This window comes from Zootermopsis nevadensis, unplaced genomic scaffold (assembly GCF_977971745.1).
Source record: "Zootermopsis nevadensis isolate Lab colony 2312 unplaced genomic scaffold, Znev_1.0 Znev_ptg000002l, whole genome shotgun sequence".
Lineage (NCBI taxonomy): Eukaryota > Metazoa > Arthropoda > Insecta > Blattodea > Termopsidae > Zootermopsis > Zootermopsis nevadensis.
Genome location: NW_028259134.1, coordinates 3,090,899 through 3,114,833, shown reverse-complemented (window position 1 = coordinate 3,114,833; position 23,935 = coordinate 3,090,899). Strand labels below are relative to the sequence as shown.

The 23,935-nt window shown below is 34.9% G+C and overlaps 1 long non-coding RNA gene across 1 annotated transcript in view; it reads right to left on the bottom strand.

Moving 5' to 3' along the window:
- Positions 1-17,738: 17,738 nt before the first annotated feature.
- LOC110828390 (uncharacterized) overlaps positions 17,739-23,935 on the bottom strand; it is a 69,689-nt gene continuing 63,492 nt past the window's right edge. The window contains exon 4 of the long non-coding RNA XR_015537614.1: positions 17,739-17,792. This is a non-coding gene — a long non-coding RNA (uncharacterized LOC110828390). The remainder of the gene's footprint in view (positions 17,793-23,935) is intronic.

Sequence of the window (23,935 nt, the reverse complement as noted above, 5' to 3'; positions counted from 1 at the left end):
GACGTGTTCTGATCCATTTAAAATCATCTTACATGTTATAAACTAATTTTATGAAATCCAATATAATATTCTGTCAGCCACTGTGTCCTCCTTCTTTGAGGTCGTTTTATAAGATATACTGCACCAATAAACATTGGCTTGAGTTTCTATCTTCTGTAACCCGAGCCAAATTTACAGCCAATGGCAACAGTTTCGACTAAGCTACTGTAGCGTGGATTGTAACAGAAACTGCAGAGTCCACACTGATAAAACCAAGGCTCCCCCACCGGATTTGTGGATCTCGCGGAGGTCAGTAAGAAGATGTCTGTTTTCTGGGTTGTAGCCCCGAATAGTTTCAAGGAAATTTACCAGCATTTCAGAGGTCTCATCGCCCTGAAGATGGAGGCAGCAAAGACCTCTGAAGCTTTGTTAGAATTCTTTCAGAGTACACGTTGCTAAAATCCAGAAGGTAGCCATCTTCTAGACACATACAGTCTCACCCATAAAACCTTCTTTTACAAGATCTGATTTTATGTTATTTTTCCTTCTTATTCACGACTTGTTAAGTGACGTTCTCCCAAGAGGTATTCCTAAATTTATTTTTATTCCACACATCTTAGCTTCCCAGAGTGTACTATAATAACAATTCTAAAATGCATAAGTAAGGAAGAGAGATGTTTTGTGTAAAGAGAGCTAAAATTCCATTCGTGTGAAAGGTGACAGAAGGAAAATGAGCATCATAACTTGTACTAATTTTAAGCTTATTAATATATATTTAATTACCTAATAAATTATTGTAATTAGCCGATTGTAATATCATTAACTCGTCCAAGGAGTCCTACCGAATATCTATAGATCGAGTCAACGAAAAGTTGGGACCCGCAGTGCTCAGGCACTTGAAGAACGGGTCGTTCCCAGTATCCCAGTAATATTATTAAAAACGATAAATATATATATATGCACATTGTCCCAGCATTCCCTCCTTTGGCTATGGATACCTTTAATGGCTGTTTGGTTACAAATTTTGTTACTTTGTTAGTGGTTAAATTACTTACTTAGTAATGTGGATTCATTACTGAAGGTTGTTTTATAATGAAAACATCCGCTTTTTATAGCTAAGAAAAATAATTAAGCAGAGCAAATGTTAAATACGGCTGATTTCTTGTGTAGTCAAAGCAATTCCTAATGCAAGTGCAGTAATGTTGCAGTTTTCTTGGCCGGAGCAGTGTCACGAATGTTGTAAGTTCACGAACGAAAGTCAGATGCTTCTGTTCTTCCTTTAAATTAGTTACATGTTTTCGCCGCACATTAGATATTTCAAAAAATTGAACAAGAATAAAACAAACAACGATAATAAAGCATAATCTTTAACCATCCATTTTGTTGTGTTGGTACAAATCAAGAATGACAAAGCTGGTTGTCAGTGACACGTTATGAACTATTTAATGTCAGTGGAACATCCAGTCTTAATATATTATCAAGCGCTTTGTATCCTTCTCTGAGCTTTTGAATGTTTGTGTTTGTCTTGCTGTTGGATGGAAAAGACTTCCATAGATAAAATTGAATATTAATAGGTGAAGGAAGGGAGCCCTGAGTCCAAGCATGGAGGTCCTCGGCAGGTGATCATGCGGATAACAGACTCAACTTGCGTACCAAAGTGATATATGTCACCCTGTCTCAGGTCTTGTACGTGTTAAGGAGAGATATGTAACATCACGTATATGTGTCTGTATCTTTTTAATAAATTTAAACTAACTGATAAATTTTTAATGCAACTCGGAATGGAAATCAAAATTCGAGAGACAAATTGGACTTTATATTTCTTAATTTCTTGTCATCAAGAATATTGCCCGTGGCCATATTTTTTTGTAATAAGAGAATATTTAATTTAATTAAATTGTATTAATAAGTAAAGTAAAGTTTGTCCCACTATACGCCATGTAGGCGTTTGGGGTGAGTGGAGGTATAGCTCCTCTCTTCCTTGACCTCGGCACTAGATGGGGGTGAGTGGTCAGCATCACGCCCCGGCCGGCTTTACCCCCGGGAAAGGACCCCGGTACCCATTGTAGAGGAGGCTGGGTGGGCCCCAGAGCCGGTCTGGACGCAGAGGCTAGAGGAAAAATCCTCTGCCCCCGTCGGGGATCGAACCCCGGTCGTCCAGCCCGTAGCTAGTCACTATACTGACTGAGCTATCCCGGCTCATAAATTGTATTAATACCATATATGTTTAAAACATTTTTGAGAAAGGGAAATACGATAATATATTTTATTTTAGGGCCGATAATTAATGAACCGTACGTAAACTTTTGTGATAAAATAACGTGAAAGTCTACAAATTGTGTATGAAACGTTTTAATATGTTAGTAATTATAAACAGGGAAGCACACAGTGCGCCACTTTTCTAGATGAAACTCTCTTAAGCTCAGTCTACGCAATGTGGACGGGACTACCTACATTTTTAATTTTCCCCATTTATGAACAGTTTTAATTATTATTTGTAAGGCTGTGAGGATCTTCGGAATTACAGTAGACTCTCGATTAACCACGTTGGTTGGGAAACGTTACTTTTCCGAATAATTAACAAATGAAGGAAAAGGATGCAATTAGTAGGAAATATGTAAATTTATTTACAGATGTATATTACTTAACTTTTTAAAGATTTGGTGAAACAGAGAGAATTTTACATAAACCTTGCTGCAGTACATACCAACAATTGTTTTAAAGGAATCCAAGGTATAACAATAACGTTCTATTGTCGTAAACGTCAGATTTTATCAAAAGCTGAATATTGTTTATAATATTTCATTGTTGCATTTATTTCTAACATCCTGAAGTTCACAACAGATTTTTTAAAATATATTTTTAATTTTTGTATAAAAGAAATAGACCCTGGTTAACACGTGACGCGGTTAATTAAGAATCAAATGTAAATTTAACCAAATCGACGCACTGGGAATATTGCAGGGCTGCTAGAGGAAGTTATGAACACAAATCGATCATAAGTTTAATAACTGATTTATAGTTCCTGACCCCCACTAAGCATCTGAAGGATCGGATGTGTCAGAGGTCATACAGAAAACTTCTCGTTGATGCTGTATCCAGTTGGACAGATTTCAAGGATCTGTCATTTCGTATCTAAATATTTTCCGTTTACAAGTTAAGTCTCGTTACTAACTATGTACATTGTGATTTGATATCACTTCAGGCTACTTATCAGTGAAAGTCTTCTGCTAGTATTTAAAATGTTTATGAAGTATTTTAACACGAATAAAGAATTTGTATCTTATATGCGTCATGTTTGTGTTTGATTAAATATATTTATTTTGTACAGTCTATACACAAACGTTTGAAGTTTATTGGTGTTGTAAAAATTATATAATATTAAAACATTTTATTGTGTAAAATATTATATTAGCGCTCTTAATCGTACATACGATTTTACATTATATATTTTTAGCGCTTTTATTAAAACGACATGTTTCGACGGGTAATACCGTCGTCTTCAGGTTTTTATCAATTTAAAATATTTTAAAAACTATTAGATATTTGATGCAATATATTATAATGATCCGTAGTTCTGTTTGTAGTTTTCCGTTTTTCATGGTAAGTTGTTTATTGTAGTCAAATGTTATATTTATCTGTGGAATTAATGTTTAATATTATATAATTTTTACAACACCAATAAACTTCAAACGTTTGTGTATAGACTGTACAAAATAAATATATATATACGAATAAAGAAGTTTAATCTAATATACACGTAGTATGATGACCTGCTGCTTTGTCAAGTTGTTGCCCACCTCAAGGGGCGAAGACACATGTGTACTGAGCAATGTTTTAATGATTGTTGGCAGGGGAATCTGAATAAAGTGGGAGGAAATCTTACTCCAGTGCTACATCCTCCACAACGAATTTAATATACGTTACCCGGCATTCAACGCGTATCTCACCGGTGAACAGTCAGCTTTAGATTTGTACGTGGATAAATACACAATAAATTAAAACTGTTCAGCTTGCCGCAGTTTGTTTGAATATCAACTGAACGTGATTTATATTAAATAAATCACGTATTGCAAGGTGTTAACAGTGTGCTAGACCGTGGCTCTGTTGTTGTATTCTTTAAGTTGGCCAGTGGGAGATGCTTTCAACTGAAGCTGTAAGATTGTCTAACGAGGTTGAACTCCGATGAAGGAACCGGGAACTTTATTATAGTGAAAGAATTGTAGCCATCTCTGAATACTAAAATAAATGAATAAAATGTCTTTCAAAGTAATGTACTGATATTGCCTTGAAATTCGAGTCGTCTACATTTGTTGACTACATTTTAACACATTAAAATACCAACATTCTTGTACGTATCTTTGAAGTTTCCTGTTTCCGTGTTGTGAATACATTAATTATTCCGTTTGGCAGTTTAGTACGAAGCGATAGGAAGGCCGAAATGAAGAACAGGACACACATGAAGAGTTATGATTTAGATGAGAATAAAAATAAAGTCTTATTTGCGTTACTTAATATTCATACATTACAATAAGAATTTCTTCAGCAACTAAACGTCAAAATGAGAATTTTTTAATCTTAATGTCGATTTATATTCGTAGTTTTAAGACACGACTGACAGAAAATGAATGTCTTCGCAGAAACCTTTTGTTTAATATTTCCCCCCCTTCCACGTCTTCCCCTGCAGAATTCTTTCTCTGTTTACATCATTACCATAAATGCATGCAAATTGAAACAATTCTTAACCCGATGCCTTTTAACACATAAAAACAAGGAGAAACTGGCAACTGAAGTTGAAAAAATAGACTAAAAAACAAATTGGGGAATAATTGACTTTCTAATCAAAGGGATTTTACATGATGACATTCCGTAGACATTGTCAAATAATCAGTTCATTATAACATAGCAATTATATATGTAATTTCTCCTTTTATCAAATTGAAGGTGTATTATAATTAGCTTCTATACTCACTTCAGTGCCTTTTATTTAATTTCTGCAAAGATGAATTATATTCTGAAAGAAAATAAAATGTGTTAAAAGGACTCCCAAGATTTCGAAATAAACACATTAATATTTCTTCTTCCTTTTATAAAGATTCATAAAAACTGCTTTTCACTTACTGATATATCATTCTCAGATTTTACTTTTTGAATTTAGGAGGATATTTTAATAAAATTTTTGTGTTCAGCTTGTAGGAATTCTTAAATACCAATCAAAAATCATGGTTTATTTTATAGGTCTATTCGTAAATGTAAATATTATTTCAATTAACCCACATTAGAAACTTATTTCGGGAAACAATTTACGGTTATTCCAGATTTCTGATCAAAGATTTTAAAGCTTCTACCAACATATTATTTGTCAAAATATATTTATATACGATAAATATATCTTAATAGAATAATAGAAATTTTAGAACGTTTTAATCCAAAAATATGTACATGAGTGTCATACATAGGTTACGTAAACGAGTACCAACGTTTACAAAAGCCCTGTTTAACTTAAAACTTAGCTTACGTGCTATGTCGCTACCATAAACAATTCTGAAACAACGCGTTCTTATGTTGACTTCCAAACAGGGTGCCCACGAATTCGGATTGTATCTCGAATGCAATAAATTTAATAAATCGTCTACCACTCTAGCCGAACAATTAAGTAGATAAGTCAGTTAGTAATTAAATAAATGTATCGAAAGTGTTTCTAGATTTATATCGTCTAAGAGCATTGTAGATAGACGAAAAATACTGATTAAACCTGAATTTGTGTTCTGTACTTAATAGCTTACATATTATCTTACCGTAAGTTTAAGGAAACCTCTGAGGACACCTCCTATTGACAAGAAACCGCTGGGCCTTGCACTAAGGGCAGGGAATGTGTTGATGTCAGTCTTCTGGATAGTAACACCGTTTGGACTTGAGGGTAAATACAAACATTTAAGAAAAACCCTCGGAAATGTTGGTATTTATAAACGATTTCATACAGAGTTCCATCCCAGAAGAACTTCATCGAAATTAGCGTATTAATTAGTAGCTTCATGTCTGTTGGTGGAAAAGGTGTTTAAGAAGTTCAGTAATACAGGGTGGGTTGGAAGTAAGTAGGCATTGAGAAATGGTTATTACCTCTATATTTCAAATGTATAAAGATTATTTAATGCCTACTTACTTCCCACCCACCCTGTAGATTGTAATCGACTTATAGAAATCGATATGTGCACACTGTTACAAATGCACCAATTGTACTTGCAAGTGGTACTGGTACCCTGTACCTGCCTCAAAATATACGATCGAAAAGTAGTGAAATAGTGGTTCGGTGATTTAATTCAGCAACCTGAGACGTCAGTCCAATATATTTTTGATTAAATTAATTTATTGAAGTGTTTGCCAACAGCGAGGAGCCAATGGAAGGCAAACACTGATAATACATAATAATAATAGAATTGGACAGGTATACCTGGGCGATCGAAGTTCGGTTCCCGGCAGAGTCATACCCCCGTCTACCTCTTGTTCAGAAAGTATCCGGAATTTGGCCAATCCTCTATCCAGAAGCTACTGAGGTTTTTTTCCCGGAGTTCGCCCCTGTCTGGTATTGAAGTTTAGAATTAGAGATTTATATCAATGATCCCAATAATTTCTCATGATGTGTGACTTAAATACAGGGAAAACTTTGATGTATTGATTATAACACTTTCAAGCTGAAGTTTAATTAAGTAATACTTAAAAATTCAGGCCCTAAGCAAAAGAAAACAAAAACACGTATCGTGGATGTTGGTGTGCTGGATTGTAACGCTGTGTGGATTTGCATGTATCTGTCAGAAGAAAATTATCGATATCTTTACCGCAATGAGAACCAGAGATATTACATTATAAGCATCTATTACAAAGATTAATTGGTTAGAACCGTAAATATCAAATTCAGTCTTGATAAACTAATAAATCATTAGTTATTGAAGTAATTCCCTTTTTTATGGAAACGTCGAGTTCATTTACGATTTCAAAGTAGCCTGCCACTTAGTCCTATCTTTAGTCAGTTGAATCTAGTCCACATATGGACATATTTCTTTCAGACCCACTTTAATATTATCTTCCCGTATAAGCCTAGATTTTCCAAGTGGTGTCTTGCCTTAATGTTTCTTGATTAGAATTTTATATCAAATTCGTATACCTACATGAGTGCTATGAAACTTTCATATTAATTTTTCCTAAGGTAGTATATTTGCGTCATGTTGTGAATTAGGCTAATGTTTAATATTTTCCGTCAAATTACAATTTTAATAAGATAATAAAATATAAAATATTTAAAATATCATTTCACGTTCCGCATCGAATGATCGAGGACGGTTAAATATAACCGAAACATGTCGTAAGAGACGTTCCAATTTGTAAATCGATCATTCGATGCGGAACGTGAAATGATATTTTAAATATTTTATATTTTATTATCTTATTAAAATTGTAATTTGACGGAAAATATTAAATATTAAATTAATTTTTCCATAAATTATAAAGCTCCTGTTGTGTAATTTTCTCCAGTATCTAGCTATTTCTTCTATCCCAGGCCGATATATCCTTCACATCACTTTTTTTAAAACGCTCTCTATGTCTGAGTTTTGCGTTTCGTTTTATATTTTTGCCTATATAATATGATGTTACGATGTCTGTTAAAATTATTACTGTCAGTTTATTTGATATGCATTGAACATACTGAGTCTCGATCCATGAACCCGCTTCATACAATTCAACATTGTCACTGAAGTTCTTAGTCATGTTATACTAGTATATCGCTTTCAAGACACCATATGTTGAGCTCCACTTTCTTTGATATTTTGATACGTTGTCCTGACTGTCTACTTGTCTGTCATATCAATTCACATGTAGACTTGTGCTGCCGCCTGGCGGAGAAACATTACAGTAGGCTCTCTGCTGTAGTTAATCCCTCCTGTCAGCTGTTTTAATGGGCTTTGTGCTGAGATCGATGATATAACTACACTCAGACAATGTCTTATGTCCCTGATATAAGTTATCTGTCCTTCAATAATTGTGTCGCGACCAGGCTGCTTTAGACACGCAGATTAACGTGAAGGAACGTCAGCCCTATTTCATCGAGCACGGAAGGTTTGTAAAGAACGGCAGCTCAGGTGGTAAGGCGACTTCTTACATTTAGGGTTTGATATCCGGCAGGAACACGAATTTATGTGTTCTCCACTCGAAACGCCAATATAACTCACTTACATTCGTATTAAAATGTATCGGATACTCTCCGGAGTTAAAACGTCCGGAGCTTAAAGCTGACTACTCACACACACTCCCCTGTAACTTAAAGATATGATTAAGTCAGAGAAATAAAGTAAATATAAAACTGTCCGTGATTACTTATTAAGAATCAATCTATGAAGACGAAAGCACAGTGGAGGTATAGCTCCACGCATTCTTAATATGGTCAGTGGATGCAGTTGAGAGTTTAAATTTATTAGACGGGAATACTGCTAGGTAGAAAAGGAACATATAAGGTCCGCGACGAGATAAGAACCCCGGTGATCCAGCCGTAGTTTAGTTAAAGTGGAACCCAGCTCCAGACACAAGATAAACTTTCTTATTCACATCAGTGTTCTACTTGTTGCTAGCTATAGCCTGTCTTCAGGAACGGCATTGAGCTAACACTCGGTCCGTGGTTTCAACCTGGCTTCATCGTAGTTTTCCACATACGCTCGGTTTTGATCTTATAATAATTCACAATAACTTTGTTACGCGTATCTTGGAATTAAACATTCACAATTATCCTGTAATTTGAAAATGTGTAATCTGTATCACTATAAAACGTCGTTAAATAAGCACGTCTACTATTATGAAGGTTGTGTGTTAGTGTCTCGCTCGGGAGACCGGATACTTTCATCTATCGTAGTTTTCCTCAGTAAATCCACTCAAATGTTTAAATATACGTATCTTCACAATGCAGGGTCTTTCTTAAGAAGTTTGTGAATAATGAAGTGATGAAGATATTTCCGACAGCTATCGAAACAGAGTCATGCGGTGGAGACTTTTTAATCTTGATGGATTGAGTTTTCTAAACGTTGTTGAACTTTCATTTTGGCAACAGACTGTCCAAGAAAAACCCGTATGTTTCATGGATATCGCGAAGAAGCCACTCGCTTTGGCAGCAAAGATGTAATAAACACAAGTTCCCATTTTTAAATGGACGTGACTGTCGCGGTTGAAACTGCAGGTAACTCCCACTTAAAGTGAACTAGAAGAGTGAGTATTACAGATAGGTGAGACAGCAGCCAGACATGTTGGCAGATGATCACAGCGGGACAGCGTATCATAACTATTTATGTTCCGTTTGGAGATCTGAAAATGTTTTGCACTCTGATTCCTGCTTTTAAAGATTTATGTGTCGAGTTTGTAAATGTGCAGACTCTCCACTGCAGTTCTCTGTACAAACCGCCCACGAACGTCGATATAAATTACGTAGGAGTGGAATTTATTGCACTGTGGGTTGGAAAATATGTGAGACTACTGTTATTACTGCAGACACAGTTCTAATTGACAGTCAAAATCGTTTTAACTGCTATTGTTTCATAAATTTTATCAATAAATATTGATATATCTCGGTTAGCTCATCTGTTGGATCGGACTTGATATTTCGTATACATGGAGAAGTACGTAGGCTCCTACAGGAACACGTTTAGACAGAAATCCCGAAGGAAACAATCAATCGAACGACCTAGATGTAGATTGAAGGATACTGACAAAATCGATATTAAAAAATGGGATTTTAGGTACTTTATATTGTTGAGTGAACTCAATTTATGTATTTGTAGTTAATATAACTACGCTTTTCAGGAGCTAAAAGCTTAACACAAGTGTTTAAGGAAATTAAGTTCTTAGCCGATGTACACAGAACAACTGACATTGACCACACTGTACATTGGATGACATTCAAGTTACTAAATTGATCCATCCAAACCATGTTAAATCCAGTTTCTAGTTAGAAGAGAATTCACAAGTGACGTTACCAGAAATTATTCACGGTTAAATGTCATATTTCCTAACAATTCCCCTATAACCCCAATGTTTTTTTTACCGTAGTTTTCTTATTTGAACATTGAAATTTTAAATTAGTGAAGATGATGAGGGTTTGGAGAGGAATAAAGCATATTTTTCGATGCTTTTCGTCTGACAGTTTGACAGCTGTGGGCCCGTTCTTTTTTATTCCTTCCTCTCTTTTGCCTGCAGTTACAGAATCTGATCTCACTAACTGACGTTCACTTGTCTGTTAGCTTCTCCGGCCTCCCGTCGAGAGCAGCACCAACATACCCTCCTACAGCATAGAAAATCTACCACCAGTACCATCACGTATAAATTAAACCATTTCAAAGCTTTTCCAACAAAAACGGATAGGTAGAAGTATTTGTAATATATTTTGAACCTTTTTTGAATACTTATTAATGCAACCCATGTCATAGTTTTTTTACTTTTTATCTGTGAAGGGCTGGAGATGACGTGTGTGTGTGTGTGTGAGGAAGGCCTTTGTGATATTCTTTTCTACCAGAATCTAACATTGTGCGTAATACTGCCGTTCGATTTCACGAAACAATGTTATCATTTAACGTAGACTCATTTCAGAACATTTAATGAATCATATCAAAAACCCCAGTTATCAGATACTAACGAATTAATCATGTAACTTAACGCAATGCTTTTATCTCAACTGAAGGTTCATTCTTGTGTTAATTAGAGTCATTGAGCTCTCAATCCTTAACCATTTGAATGCAATTATATCTGATTAAATATTATAATTAATATTATTGATATATCTGCAGCTACATCCAGCATGTGGTTTTATTCCTTCTGATTTACCGAGAATAAATCTGTGCTATCTTATCTCTTCCACGCGTTCTGTTTGTCCTAACAATTTCGTCTTCGATGAATTTAATATTATGATAATAATCTGTTAGGTTCAAATTACTGAGGCTTCTCGAGAATTTCTTCAATATTTGCAAGCAAATGCCTGTATAATACCTTCCACATCCTTTTCAGTTCATTATTAATTAATATTCCTATAATTTAAGACAGCATTTTCTGAAATACTGACAGTGTCATTAAAAAAACCATATACATATAATGCAATAAAATAACAATAAAAAATATGTTTCCATACTTCCGACTAAAATTTATAGCACATTTTAATTTTTGTTAGTCCTATATTTAAAGTGAATGGCATTATAAAATATAATCTTCTCAGAGGACGTTAAAATTCAGGGAAATTATTGTAAATACATTTTAAGGTGGGGTCCTAAAAGACATGATTATATACTGTTATTATTTCTGTCTTCCGATAGCTGTGATGAACTTGGAAAACAAACTGGCTACAACCCATGGACTGACGTTTCTTCGGTCCATTATACCTTCGTTCTTAGAACGTGTTTTATAAAGTCCTCTTCTGCCTTCCAAATAAAGATAAAATTTTGAAGCACATATAAATCTGTCTCCACTGCTGAGATGAAAAAAATGCAAACGTGCGACTATTCTTTTTTCACTTTTTCCCCAGTTCGAATCTTATTTTTTCGTATCAGAAGTCAATATAATAAACGCGCGATAGAAAATATATGAATGAATATAAGTCAGAACAATTTAAAAAAAAATTAAATTAATGGTTTAAAATCATTGAAATTTTACAAAATTTTGCAATAGTGGATGAATTTCTGATAAACTTATTTCAAGTGGAATAATTGATTTTTCTACGTACGTATATGAAAAATTACAGAGTACCTAACACTTAATGAAACCCAAAGCAAATTGTGTCGAAATTTCGTTGGTAGCGTTGTAATGACTTTATAAATACTGCATCGTATGTGGAAACACGGTGAATTATATGTGAAATTCAGAATGTAAATAAAGTTAAAGCTATTTTGAGACACTACTGAATTACTTGAAATTTAAGTTAGCTTGGGCGACCAGGAGTGATCTCTCTATGCTTACATCGATACAAGGGACCGAGGTATGGAAACGTATTGGAAGAACTCGCTCCAGGTCTCAGCTTACTAAGCGCTATAACCTAAACTAGGTCTGAGGCAACGACCGAAGTTTCGGCAGTTAATGTTAAAGTTTTGTATAACTTTAAAGAGTAGTTAATCCATTCGTGCGTTAATTAAGACGAGGAGGAGATCGTTACGAGGATCCGAATCATTCGGAGAAGTAAACAACCAAGAAAATCAAACAATGTTGCAGTCAGTGGCATTGCGCTGCGGTACAACTTTGATGTTTTCTTGTAATGCAGAAGAAATTTATGCAGAATTCTTTAAAGTTAATGTAGACTAAAATACTGACTCACGTAACGTCTAATTTTAAAGATGCTTACTTATTATGCACTGAAAGACTATAATCATTATTAACTCAGAAAGAAACGTCAATATGTAGATTAATTTAAAGAAATACTCTTAAGTTCCTCATTTCACGAACGTCTGATTTTATTTATTTATTTAACGAATCCTTTTCAGTGGGTCGGACTATATAACGCCGAATGAGAGGATAATAGTGAATTGGAAAGAACGTGGAAGGAAGCGATTTTGGTCTCATTTGATGAACCATCTGAGGAACTGAGTTTAAGCCCCATTAAGGATAGGCGATCTCCAAGCTGAGCTTTGAACCTGGGACCTCCCGAACACGAAGTAGGAATGTTAACCACTCGACGGTCGGTTTTAACGTCTGAAAGTACTGTGCATGCGTGTTCGTGCGTGCGTGTGAGCGTGTCAGAGCTCGAGCACAGTCTTAGACCACGGATGATATATTTGAGATTCAGAACATTCCGAAGTACCCCAAGGGTTCATGTTTGGAAAATTATTAAAGATAAATTACGACTACCTACAGTCCTCGTATGTCTCAAGAAACTACAATATCTCGAGCCGCAGTTGACACATGCAGTTAAACAATAATAAAATATGAGGTGCCAATTTGTAAATATTTATCACGTTCTAGATAAATACTGAACTCTTTGTACGTTACAGATTAGATGTTTCGTTACGAAGAATCAACTAATTCTATATAACTTTAGTAATTTCTTGTGAAAATGAAAATAAACAGTTCTTATATCTGTAAATATTGCAATAAAATTCGGAAAAGAATATGACTTTGTATTAATGTCAATTATGAGCTATACCATACAAACGTGCAACAAAGAAATAATTCACGTGTCTGTAGATTAAACTCAGCAAGCAGTCAATGCATTCCTCAATACGATGTCGCTGCGTTCATTTGTTCTCAAATTCTGAACCGATTTGCCATGGGTCTAGAGACTGACAGTAAGTGCACTTACTGAAGCTCTCAGGTGTTCAAATGAAGAAAATATTATGGCCACGTTCTGTCCGTCACTAGCGTATTACAGCTAAAGAGATGGTCCTACCATATTTCAGTTGTGGTATGAACTATTCGTGCCGCCTTGTATCAGCTCTCACACGAACTGTTTGAGGATGGACATAGTACGTTTATAATTTAGTTATAATAATGGGTATAATTATGATTACGATGTTAGGTGAGATTTCAGGTTCACAGAACGGCAGTTATGAAGATAACTCTTTTGGGATGTTGTGTCATGTAGAACTGGTAGAAGTATAAGGACCGCTGAAACAGCGATAATAGTTACTATTATTAAATGATGATTAGATAATAAATTTTATTATTCGATTACGACAATAGGAATTATTATTAAATAATGATTTGAAGACAATTTATCTTTAATAGTAATAACTATATTTATTATTTAAATATGATAATTATGATTATTCCTATTATATTCTAATATTATTCTGGTCATGAAGTGATAATTATATCATGAAGAGCTTTAATAAACGTCAATTATGTTGTGTCTATTATGATTATTGATATTGGTAATAATTGTGATCATTAAATTATAATTAGTGATGATGATCCGATTTAAATTATTTACTTCGATGATGGTGATGATTTGGCGGTGATGATGTTAATGACAATTATTTGACGATGTTTGTTAGAAGTTGATGATTTTATGTTGCTGATAATTTGACAATATTATTAGTAGTAGTGGTTATTAAAATTTAATTATTTGACATTAATGATGAAATGAAGATAATTATTACATTGCCGACTATTAGATTATATTTGTTGGCGATATGATGATTGTTAAATGTTTACTAGGTTCCGATGATGACTTGTTGAAAACTTATCGATTTTTGAATACCATGTTAGTTTGTTAATTGCGATGGACACGTCCTACAAGTTCGTCTGCTTATCGCGTGTATCTGCGGATTGTCCATGAGTGCCCACATGAACTACTTGACATTTCAGCCACCGAAAGTGGCACACTCTGAAACTTCTGTATTCTCTACGGAGTCCAGTTTTGTTGAGGCACCTTCAGTCGCTCAAGACAAATAATTTTTAGTGTCTTAAACAGTTCAAAATTTTCCTTTAATTCGAAACTATGTGGTTTACGGAGTTGTTAAAACGTAATTATATAAACGAACAATAGATTTAGTGTGCCCTGTTGTGTGACTAAAATGCAATTAAAAGAACATATTTTGTTAAATTACACCACATTATCACAGAATTGAAATATAATTTATTCTCTTCAAGAATAATAAAAAGTGAAATATCGCTAATGTAAAAGTCTCCCACTATACACAGCCGTGGGTCAGTTTCTTTATATTTCCCATTTTCATAAACTTCTGCTTGTAGACTGATCAATGCAGCCGTTATTAAACAGGATTTACTACGAAAATTATTTATACGTTCCTAGATTTCCAGACTTAGCAAAATTTGATCACTAACTCTTTGGCTTCACTATCCCAAAAATACTATGCTCTTAAAAGGAGCAGAATATTAAAATATGTTGTCGCATTATGCATTAATTTATTCTGCATTATACGCTCTGTCTTACTTTCCACTTTCTCAAACTCAGGGACCAAGTGAGCTGACTGGCTGACTGAATCATTGCCAATAATCTTCGCTCGCTACAAACTTTGAAGAGAAATTGAGATGCTTCAACTGTTTTCACCAAGAAAGCAGACACAGTAATTAGTTATTGCAATCTATAGAATACCCTCAGTGTTACTGTTTCGCTTGGCTTACGTTTTGACAGATGGGCATTCATATTTAGTCGTCAACTACTGAACACTTTTCAAATTCGTTCATTGAGCCCTTGAATCCTTCAATTATTTTATCTTTATTTATTATAAATTAAAATCTCATTCAGATGAACCTGCTTATGACAACGGTCCCTAAAAAATTTGTACTCAATTAACAGACCACGAAAGTCGTTGCTGTTATGAAATTTGCCAGAATTAGTCGTATTTAAAAGAGCTCACCACTGGGCCTGATCCTGAACCAGCTAATCCAACCAACGCCAACACACGGCATATTTTTGTTTGTCCTCTCGCCTACGTACAGATTCCTCAGTCGTCTGCACACTTGAGGTTAAATATTAAAATATTGTTCGAATTTCGCACCCCACCCCCCGAATATCATCATCCCTGTTTTAATCACTTTAAAAATATTTGCTGAAATGCAGAAATTATGTAAGGGAGGCGGCTGCTGGTTTTAACATTATTTAGATTTTCATTGCTGCATTCCAGTAGCTACTAGCGAAAGAACAAAAGTATTGCTTTCTTAGTTCACTTATGCAATCAAGGCGGCATGTCTGTGAACCTCATGTATGATGTCACAGTACTTCTTAGCGTAGGCCCTAGATTCTAGGGCCTAGAAAGTACATTATTGTTCCGTTGCCCGGCGCATTACTTTTTTCGGTTCGAACACGTAACAGTTAAAATGTCTGGTCTATACAGATGATACAGGTATAAAGTTTGTTATTATTTGTGTATTTATTATATAAAATACGCCATCTGTAAAATACGGCTATTTATTAAAGATGTCTGCATGATACTGGATTTCACAAAGGGTTTGGGGATGCTTATTGCCCCGGAAAATTTCTATTTAGTTTCCTGAATATGTGAAAGTATGGTTGTGTGAATCTTAAAGGTTTGCTTTAATCTAAATGTCAAAATTGTGAGCCAAAAGTTTCAGATACTATTGGTGAATAACTGAAAATTGACAAACATTTTATATTTTGTCACTATAAAATTAATAAATTTTGTAGTAAAACCACTGACAGACGTTCTATGTTCATCATGGACAACGTGTTGGAAATAAAAGGAGACAAAACCAAACAATATTTTGTTTTATAAGCGGAAGACAACCATTCCAGACTCTCAGCAGGTTGTCAAAGATAATAACTTTTAATTTATTGTTATTTGTTAATATCAATTCTTCCGTTAAACATTGCATAAAATTTAGTGTATTATTGTGCCAAGAGGTTCAACATACAGTTAAACATATAATAGTAAAATTGTAACATTCATCCACAGTCTCCCCTATGTCGATCGTGGTGTTCTGGAATGTGACGTCGTGTGGGCTTGTAATTTTCTACATTGATCTGTTACGTCCTTGTTTTATTAGTACTGAAATTATTCTCATCACTTTGTTTCTACATCCAGTTTTACATAAAGTTTTTTAATAATATAATTCCACTAGTGTTTATGTCATCCAAGAGGTCCTTTTCCTTGAGGCTTTCCTGAGTACATATTTGCGTGAATGCATAAAAAATAGACAAATTTCGATCTCAGAAATATTTCTGTGAAATCTGAATGGGGATATGGTCCACTGGAAGAGAAGTCGAAGCTTCCCACTGAGACTCTCAGTAGGTTATGATGCCACACAAAAATACTGCACGTTAAGCCACGACGTAGCTACCCATCATTCTGCGTGCTTTATGGTCGCATCTTCTGGGGGTGACACTGCCAACAGGTAGTAGAAAGGACAGTGCATCATCCCTTATACTTGGGGTGGAGGACGGTAAGATCTTCAAGATGTGAGGAGGGAAGGAAGAGGGGAAAATACACAGATATTATGTCTCGCAGTCGCTGCTGTACTCAGGGCTCGGCATGTTGCGCTCCCATAAACAGAGCGTAGCAGTCAATTTTAACCACAAGGGAAATTTCATATCCAAATTATGGGAACTCCCTGGTGGTGAAACCCCTCCCATTTTCATTTCCTATAGCGAATCATTTGTATTTATCATCCACGTCAATTTCCTTCACAATATTCTTCCAGAATAACAATGTTCTTTAGTTCTGTAAGACTTGAGGTTCTCACAGCGGTGAGTATGAAGATATCCGTCTTCTGGGTTGTTGCGCTGTGTAGTCTGGTCGATGTTAACCAACGTTTCAGAGGTCATACTGCCTCCGTCATCAGGGCGATGAGTATGAAGATTTCCGTCTTCTGGGTTGTTGCGCTGTGTAGTCTGGTCGATGTTTACTAACGTTTCAGAGGTCATACTGCCTCCATCATCAGGGCGATGAGTATGAAGATATCCGTCTTCTGGGTTGTTGCGCTGTGTAGTCTGGTCGATGTTAACCAACGTTTCAGAGGTCATACTGTCTCCGTCATCAGGGCGATGAGTATGAAGATTTCTGTCTTCTGGGTTGTTGCGCTGTGTAGTCTGGTCGATGTTTATCAACGTTTCAGAGGTCATACTGCCTCCGTCATCAGGGCGATGAGTATGAAGATTTCTGTCTTCTGGGTTGTTGCGCTGTGTAGTCTGGTCGATGTTAACCAACGTTTCGGAGGTCATACTGCCTCCGTCATCAGGGCGATGAGTATGAAGATTTCTGTCTTCTGGGTTGTTGCGCTGTGTAGTCTGGTCGATGTTAACCAACGTTTTAGAGGTCATACTGCCTCCGTCATCTGTTGCGCACGAATATTTCCAAAACTGCAAATTTCTTAAAAGTCTAAAAAAAAAATCAATTCGAAATAGGCCATTGATTCAAACTAAAATAATTCCATGGAGCACAGTCCATCTCTAGAAACTGATAGTCATTCAGCTACTCAAGATGTTCCTCACTTCTTGTTTTATCTTAAAATATATCACAGTGTTCACAATCAGTCTCCATCCTAAACCAAATAACATTTTCCAATACTTATTTCTTGAGATACACATTCATTCTTTCCTTCCATCTACGTCTAGTTCTTCCCTGCAAGTTTTCCTACAAATAATTTTGTATATTTTATTCATACGCGTTACATATCCCACCCATATATTTATGACCCAAATAATATCTGTTAAAGAGAACAAATTATGGACCTGTACATATTGAGGTTTTCTAAATCTACCACTTTATTCTTATCAGTTCCAAGATTTTCCTCAGAACCTTCTTCTCAAACACCCTTATTCTATGTTTCTCGTTCTTTATGAGACCAGTTATCACACACACACAGGGGACATAAGTAAAATTATTGTTATTGAATATTTTTATCTTTACATCTTTGGCAACAAACGGAAAAATAGTATATTCTGAAATGCGTTGTAGCAAACATCCCCAGAATTTAATTTTATCCTAATTAATTTGTAAGTGATATTTTGATTTAATACCGTTGCTCAGTTTGACAAAGTTCAAAAGTACTTATTAGCTGTCATTATAAATGATTTCTTCCTGTAGTTTGATGGCGAGTCGTGAATATATGGGTCTAATTAATTTCCTCTGTATGCATTTCTGGGCCAAACTTCTTACTGGCATTTAATGGAGCATCTGTTATTTCTTTATGATATTTATATTCATACTTTAAAACCAAATTAATTTCTTGAAGTGTCGACATAATCAATTCGTATTTGCAGCCACTGTAGAACAAAATGGATGTTGATCGAATTACTTTAATTTTTCTATACATAGAAATCCGTAAGCCAGTGAAAATTGTGAATGAACGGATATAAAACTATTGGGTCCACGGTTATTCATTTTAAATCTAATGTTGCTCTGATGTTTGTAAGATAATTTTTTTCTATCAGACTTACGAAACTGCTAATTTTGCTAAATGGGTTTGCCATTGCTGACCGTTAACAGATAAGAATCCCTGAGATTCAAGTAAATTATATTTTAAAGTGAGGTAGACTTTCTATATAATTATATTTATTAAATATTATTTCTGTAGAAAATTGTACAGTTTTAAAAATCTGGTTATTTGTTATATTTGTCAACTACTCACTGACATTATGTGGCTAGTGTCCGAAACAGACTATATTTATCATTTATTTCAAAATCTGGCCATCCAAGGATCTCAATGTCTAGTAGACAAACGAAATTAACAAATTTAGAGCTTTGAGTTTTTGTGTGAGTAATTGCCGGATGTATTATGGTATTAATTGTAGAATTTTCTTTTTCCAATAAACCGATAACTGACATTCCACAATCTGAACTGATTTGGTTCTTCGAATTTATAGAAATAAGAATTAATTGTGTGTCAACAAGGAATTAATTTTTGTGATACATTTACTTTAATATTCTTTCAGTATCGTAAACTTTACGAATAATGATCATAAACGAATAAAAAATATTTACTAGTTAATTATTCTTATTTTATTTATAATACACTTGGTTATTACTTGAAAAATATTTTTATTCCAGAGTCTCTCAAAATGTAATGCCACAAATGTTTCATAACTGTGTGATGACCTATTTCAGATATTTTCCCCCGAGAATTTCGAGTTTAATGAAATGGCGTTGTGCGAATGAATTACTAGAAGCTGCGGAATTTATAACCCACATCCACTCGACTGTACAAGATATGAAACCTAACAAGTCAAATGCCAACATTCAGCCAATTCCTCGCTCACACATTTAGTTGTAATTCACAACACGCGCGCTGTATTTCACACAATTGTCCTGTCCGTCTATTGACGCGATAACGGTCATAACAATTGAGCGCTCAGCACCTCCCTAGAACTCTGCACCCCATATTATAAAATGAAAAGAGCATTCCACGTTCCACCCGATGGGACATTTCGAGCTTACGTTCGGAACATTTTAATAAAGAAATAGCGAACTATTTTGACCGTGGTGGGGGGGAGCACTATCTTAGCTGGCCGTCATATGACGCAATATAGGCCTATTTTATGGCTTTATTCCCGACAATTTTAATAGAATAAGGGGTGTACAGTCAGATACAGAAAGAAGGTAACGGTACACTCTGTTATAGAAATTTACAGGCACAAGAAAAGTCTAGAAATTTTTGTTTTGTTTGTGTGGATTTATTTGGGAAAAATTTACATTCCAATACTTTAAAAAATAACCTAATAATTATTCTAGAGCCAACAAAGAAATCTTCGAAAATAAACATAGTTGCAACAAAATGTATTAACATAACAAAGAACCAGCATCAATATTAATAAGAATCACACGGACTCCTGATATAGAAAAACCTATTGAATAAAGACCTGAGATAATCTTAATTTTTTTTGTCGATAGATCATTGAAAACTATTTAACTCTAGAGGAATTATGAACAAACTGTACGGAGATTAGTTGTTTTCAGAAGCAAATATTGACGTACTTGTCAATAAATTTCTCACCTTATATGGAAACCGAAAATTCAGTATCAAAAGAGACTAACATTGACCATCAATTGGGTTAAAGATTTCTAATCCCATTTATTTATAACCCATTTTAATATTATACCCCCACTAAATCTCAAGTCTTCCGATTTTTCGACTACAATTTAGTAAGAGCTTCTGTTCTACCTTGCGTGCTACATGTACGCTTATCTCAACCTCTTTTAAGATTATATACACATAAGAAGCTCCTAATTATGTAATTCCTTACTTTAGAGCAATTCCTTAGAAATATGTAACATACGAACATAGCTAGAATAAATAAAACTCTATACATAATTATTACTTTTAAGGAAATTTTGCATAATAAGTTATATTTAATACATCTAATTGTAGCGTTGAAATCATTCGGAACCCGAAATGAGCATCGGTGACTAGAGTACTTGATACTCGTTTTAATACTACTTTCTCAGAATTTATCATGGTTTGCGGACCACGTATTGAACTCCAGTGTTACTGCATAGAATGCAATATGACAATCGAGAGTTGATGTCTATATAATGTATAGCGGTGGTGTTTGGGTGGTTGCATAGCACAACGGCGTCATTGCTCTTGTATTTCCCTTCCACTCATTTACATATTTTCATTATTTGAAGATTGTGTCCCGGGATCCGAGAACGTTTTTGAGTGTCGATAAAACCGCTCCCAATGTGTCTCCAGTTCATTAGAGCAACAGCGACTTAAATCGAATTTCAACGGCACATCAGATCGTCAGCGCCAACACAGATGTCACTTTCGAAAATATCAAGGCAGTGATAACGTGACGGGTCTACGATTGTAAAGGGTTGCAGATTCGAATACCTATGGAAGTAAGGGTGTTGACCGAATTTTTTACCACTGACCTGTCTTTAATTGAGAGCAGGCAATGGACTGTCACATATACACAAATAGGAAATCTACTGCCTGTGGAAAAATTCTTTATTTCACAACTTATGACGAATATGATCACATCAGTTCCTAAAATATGATAGTAGGAAAACTTTCTAGATTTCAATAATGTATCAGAAATATCACTGCCTGTGTCAGAGAACTTAATGAAATGTGAGGGATGAGAAAAAAAAACAAAAAAAACGTAAAAGTAAATAAACATTGAAAAATAATAAAGTAATTGTTCTTAAAATATTATGTTGTAAAGTGTGTACTACATTAAATTGGCTCAGGATATTTACAAGAGGTGGGCTTTTGTTAGCATGGTAATAAACTTTATGTTCCATAAAAGTAAGTGAATATCTTTACGAGATAAACAACTATCAACGTTTCAATTTGGTTATTTCATTGAGGTACTTATTTGTTTGGTTACTAGCATTGTGATTACTTGATTCCTAATTTGGAGTCATATAATTTTTTAAAAATATTTCATAATTCAAAAGCTGTTTGCAGTCAGAACGAAATAAGGGACTATGTAACAAACAGAAACAAATTTTAAGTGAATATGCAATTATTTTAGAACGAAAGAACATGGCTATTCTCAGTCGTAATAAAGAACGACTACTCAAGAATTCGTAAACGGAAGGATAATTTTAACTGGACGTATGTCTGTCCGTCTGAACGAAAATTTTGTTGCGAAAAAACTCCCCAAATGAGGGTTTGGATGTCGGTATTCCACATGGGTGCAGGCCCTGTCATGCTTGCGTCACAAAATCAACGGGTTGGGCTAAGAAGCTGATAGTCGCACAGCTAACAGAAGAATATTTTTTATGGAACCTAACGTTTCGTCAGTGTGATCACAAAAGCCAGCCACTGGATTAAGTCTAATCCACTTTAATCCATTCACCAATCTTACTCCTCCCATCTACGTCTAGTTCTATCAAGCGTTCGTTTCCCTTCAGAGTTTGAGACTAAAATTTATTTAAGCATTTTTCATTTCTCCCTTCGTGTTATATATCCCGCTTACTTCAGTATTTTTTATTCAATCTTTAAAAGTTTGTGTAAATTAGTATTTATAAAACGTCTGCATTATAAAAGGGTTCAACTCATTGAGTTGTAAAGACTATAGAACTAATACAGACGGCAGTCAACATTAAAATATTCTCCTGCTTTCGTAGCATAATTTCCACAATTTCATGCAATTCATTTTAAAACCCGGTCCACAAATAGTCCTTTTATAAATCAAGAAATGCATTCCACATTTCTAGCAGGGTTCACTATGTTGTCGAAAGAAGGCAAAGGTTGAAATTCACCCTCCCTGTCTTCTTCATCCGAGGTGTCTGTGATCCCAGTTTTTCTTTGCTTGACATCTGTATTTTTTGGTAGATACGGTGATATATTGGCAAGGTAAAACCTCGCTGTAAATATGGAAGATGGCAGCGCCATCATCTACATCCATCTAGTAGAAACAAAACACGAAGAGCGAACAAATGAAGATAAGGGAAGGAGTTACACGTCCAACTATTATTTCTCTCGCTAGACAACGTCCCCCTCCCCCCCCATGCTTTTTCACGATTTACATAAAAATAAAAGATAGTAAATAAAAGCGAGAGAAGTGTTTGGAAGTATGGTACGCGGTAGATTGTTGCCATGAGTTTATTGTTGGAAAGGGTGAAATTTGGTGTGTGTATTTTTAAGGGTGACAAGGGGTGTGGTGTGATTTACGAGTTTTAAGTATGTTGTATACAGGGACTAAAAGAATACAGAAGCCTCGGATGGTTTGGAATGTTCATGACAGAACGTGTAGAGACACAGAATGCTTGAGGCCTGACTTAGAATTTTTCGCGGGAGGCAGTGATAATTTTTTGATGTTGTGCGTTTCTTTTGAGTCGATAAATTAGTAGATATAGCGTTTAAATATGTAAAGCAACATTTTATTGTTTTCATGTATAACACTTTTAAAAAAAATTAGTCTTTAGAACAAATTAGATCAACCTCGGTTGAAGATTCGTGTGAAACAAGAGAAAGATAGAAAATCAGACTAAATTACCCCTAAAATATCATATAAATTCATTAAACTCTCAGAGATTTAAACATGCCAACCGAAATGCTGGAAACAGTACCTTATTACTTACTCTTTTTTAACACTTCCTACAAAAATGTATAAAACAGACAATTTGAAATATTACGAAATTAATTTAAATCTTGGAAAGAATTCGGTTGTTGCTTAATACCGACGATATAAAATGTTACAAATAACATTTCAAGAACTACAGCCTATGGACATGGAAGAAATTAAGACAGATAGAAAAATAAAATAAAAAAAGAAATATGAAAGCAAAATGTAGAATAGAGCTAAATAAGGAGAGAAGTAAAACGCGAAATAAGATCTGGAGTGTAGCGTCGCGTTGTTTTCTGTTAAATTCTTGGTTTTTTCTGCACGTAACTTTTCACACAATCTGTTCACTCAACTTGAAAAGTGGCGTAAAAAAATGCTATAATTCAATTCTTACGTTCGATTTCAATCTATGTGGACATCCCTGTACAGCCACTCACGAGGAACACCGCAGTAATAAGACGCTGTCACGAGCTTAAAACAACGCAGCGAAGTGATTGAAGTTTC